Raw genomic sequence first — 3,928 nt, 5'->3', positions numbered from 1 at the left:
CTTTAAGAAATTTATTAGAAAATTTAAGAAAGTGCAGAGAGAGAGAGAGAGAGAGAGAGAGAGAGAGAGAGAGAGAGAGAGAGAGAGAGAGAGAGAGAGAGAGAGAGAGAGAGAGAGAGAGAGAGAGAGAGAGAGAGAGAACTTAGTCCCCCCCAAAAAAGAAAAGAAATTATTGACTCGTATTTAATGTCCACCTTAAATACACATTTTAAATCCAAAAACTCCAGCATACACATATCTGAATTCTATCATCAAATCCCCTACATATAAATCTTTTAATCTAATTAATACAACATCTACTCTATCTGAATTCCTCATCTACCTCTCTAGATATACAAAATAATTTTATCACAAAAATTTATTATTCCCCTCGAGACACACACGCACAAACATGGACACCGTATTACGCTATATTCAGATTAGTCTGTCTGTCTGACGTCTTATCTCTTGCTTTGTGTTTTCAATTCTTGTTTATAGCGTGTGGGGGAGATGGGGGAGGAGCAGGGGGAGGAGGGGGTGATGGGGGGGGGGTAATGGAGACTGGGGGGGAGGGAGAAGGGGGGGTGGTGAGTGGGTTAGGGGAGAGTGGGGGAGGGGCAGGGGGAGGGGAGGAAGGGGTAGGAGGAGGGTAATGGAGGGTGGGGGAGAGGGAGGAAGAAGGGGTGGTGAGTGGGTGTGGGAGAGACTGGGGAGGGGGGAGGGAGGGAGGGGATGATGGAGTGGGGGGGGGAGGAAGAGAGGGTGGTGAGTGGGTGAGGGGAGAGGGGGATGAGGGAGAGGTGGTGCAGTGAGAGTGGGTGAGGGGAGAGGGGGATGAGGGAGGGTGATGGGAAGGAGGGAGAGGGAGTGGTGAAGAAGATGGGTTAGGGGGAGAGGGGATGAGGGAGAGAGATGAGAGACAGAGACAGAGACAGACAGAAAGACAGAAAGAGAGAGAGAAAGAAAGAGAAAAAGAGAGAGTAAAGAGGAAGAGATGGAGGTGGAGGTGAGGGGGGGTGGGGAGCTGACTCCTTTTCGGGATATGCAAAAAGACAGAGACAGACAGAAAGAAAGAGAGAGAAAGAAAGAGAAAAAGAGGGCGTAAAGATAGGAACAGAAGGAGGTGGAGGTGAGAGGGGGTGGGGGGGTGCATGACTCCTTTTCGGGATATGCAAAAGACAGAGAGACAAAGACAAAGACAGACAGAAAGACAGACAGAAAGAAAGAAAAGAGAAAGAAAAAAGAAAAAGATGGCGTAAAGCTACAAACAGAAGCAGCTGGAGGTGAGGGGGGGTGCGGCGTGGGGTGGGGGTGCATGACTCCTTTTCGGGATATGCAAAAGACAGAGAGAGAGAGACAGAGGCAGACAGACAGACAGAAAGCGAAACAGAAACAGACAGCAAGAGAGAGAAAGAAAGAGAAAAGAGAGGGCGTAAAGATAGGAAGAGAAGGAAGAGAAGGAGATGGAGGTGAGAGGGGGTGGGGGGTGGGGGGGGTGCATGACTCCTTTTCGGGATATGCAAAAGACAGAGAGACAGAGACAGAGACAGACAGACAGAAAGAAAGAAAAAGAGAAAGAAAGAGAAAATGAGGGCGTAAAGATAAGAAGAGAAGGAGATGGAGGTGAGGGGGTGGGGGGTGGGGGGTGCATGACTCCTTTTCGGGATATGCAAAAGACAGAGAGAGAGAGACAGAGACAGACAGAAAGAAAGAGAAAGAAAGAGAGAGAGAAAGAAAGAATTTTTTTTTTTTTTTTTTTTTTTTTTTTTTTTTTTTTTTTAAAGAGGGCGTAAAGATAGGAACAGAAGGAGGTGGAGGTGAGGGGGTGGTGGGGGTGGGGGGTGCATGACTCCTTTTCGGGATATGCAAAAGACCCAGCCGCCAAGAACGTAATTGAATCGTATTGCAAAACATTCATTGCACCGGAGTGTCCGATCGAATCTTACGTACATAACCTGTTGCAAATTCAATGCTTTGTTTTTTGTTTTTGTTTTTTTGTCTCTCTCTATCTCTCTCTCTCTCTGTCTCACTTTTTTTTATACGTGGGAAGATAGAAAGGGAGGCAGAAGAGGGATCTATCTCTCTCTGTCTCTGTTTTTTTTTTTTTTTTTATCTCTCTCTGTCTCTGTCTTTTTTTTTACATGGGGAGATAGAAAGGGAGGGAGAAGAAGGATCTATCTCTCTCTCTCTGTCTCTCTTTTTTTATTATGAGATGGGGAGATAGAAAGGGAGGGAGAAGAAGGATCTCTCTCTCTCTCTATCTCTCTTTTTTTATTATGAGATGGGGAGATAGAAAGAGAGGGAGAAGAGGGATCTATCTCTCTTTGTCTCTGTTTTTTATACGTGGGGAGATAGAAAGGGAGGGAGAAGAAGGATCTCTCTCTCTCTCTCTCTCTCTTTTTTTATTATGAGATGGGGAGATAGAAAGGGAGGGAGAAGAAGGATCTCTCTCTCTCTCACTCTCTCTTTTTTTTATTATGAGATGGGGAGATAGAAAGAGAGGGAGGAGAATTATATATATATATCTCTGTCTCTCTTTTTTATTATATGGGGAGATAGAGAGGGAGGGAGAAGAAGGATCTATCTCTCTCTCTGTCTCTCTCTTTTTTTATTATGAGATGGGGAGATAGAAAGGGAGGGAGAAGAAGGATCTCTCTCTCTCTCCCTCTGTCTCACTTTTTTTATTATGAGATGGGGAGATAGAAAGAGAGGGAGAAGAAGGATCTATCTCTCTCTCTCTGTCTCTCTTTTTTATTATGAGATGGGGAGATAGAGAGGGAGGGAGAAGAAGGATCTATCTCTCTCTGTCTCTCTCTTTTTATTACGAGATCGGGAGATAGAGAGGGAGAGAGGAGAAGGATCTCTCTCTCTCTGTCTCTCTTTTTTTTATTATGAGATGGGGAGATAGAAAGGGAGGGAGAAGAAGGATCTATCTCTCTCTCTGTCTCTCTTTTTTATTATGAGATGGGGAGATAGAAAGGGAGGGAGAAGAAGGATTTATCTCTCTCTCTGTCTCACTTTTTTATACGTGGGGAGATAGAAAGGGAGGGAGAAGAAGGATCTATCTATCTCTGTCTCTCTTTTTTATTATGAGATGGGGAGATAGAAAGGAAGGGAGAAGAAGGATCTATCTCTCTCTCTCTGTCTTTCTTTTTTATTATGAGATGGGGAGATAGAGAGGGAGGGAGAAGAAGGATCTATCTCTCTCTGTCTCTCTTTTTTTATTATGAGATGGGGAGATAGAGAAGGAGGGAGGAGAAGGTCGAGGATAATTCATGCATAAGGTTTGTTTTTAATTAGATGGTTTCTGTTCTTTATGTCCCAAATCTTGATCGTAGTTGGCTGTTTATCGTTCTAAGAAAAGATTCCTTTAATTTTCTTTTCTTTTTATTGGTTTTTATTTCCTTTTTTGTTTGTCTTTGGGATAACATCTTTTTTTCAGATTTTTTCTTTTATTGTTTTCTATTTCGTTTTTTCGTCTTTCTTTTGTTGTTTTTTTCTTTGTCTGTCTCTGTTTATTTGTCTCTCTATATGGTTATCTGTCTGTCTGTCAGGCTGTTTGTCTCTGTCTATCTGTCTGTCTATCCATAGTTGTCTATCTATATCTTCTTCTCCCTTCTTTTCTCCTACTCTCTCTATCTCTCTCTCTCTCTCTCTCTCTCTCTCTCTTTCTCTCTCTCTCTCTCTCTCTCTCTCTCTGTCTCTCTCTCTCTCTCTCTCTCTCTCTCTCTCTCTCTCTCTCCCTCTCTCTCTTTCTTCCTCTCTCCCTTTCTCCCTCTCTCCCTCTCTCTCTCTCTCTCTCCTTCTCCCTCTCTCCTCTCCCTCCTTCTCCCTCTCTCTCTGTCTCGCCTTCTCCCTCTCCCTCTCGCTTCCTCCCTCTCCGTCTCCCTCCTTCTACCCCTTCTCCCTTCTCTCTCTCTCTCTCTCCCTCCCTCCTTCCCTTCCTCCT

The sequence above is a fragment of the Penaeus vannamei genome, chromosome 35 (assembly GCF_042767895.1).
Source record: "Penaeus vannamei isolate JL-2024 chromosome 35, ASM4276789v1, whole genome shotgun sequence".
Classification (NCBI taxonomy): domain Eukaryota; kingdom Metazoa; phylum Arthropoda; class Malacostraca; order Decapoda; family Penaeidae; genus Penaeus; species Penaeus vannamei.
The sequence above is the reverse complement of the archived record's forward strand: the minus strand, read 5'-3'. Positions refer to the sequence as shown.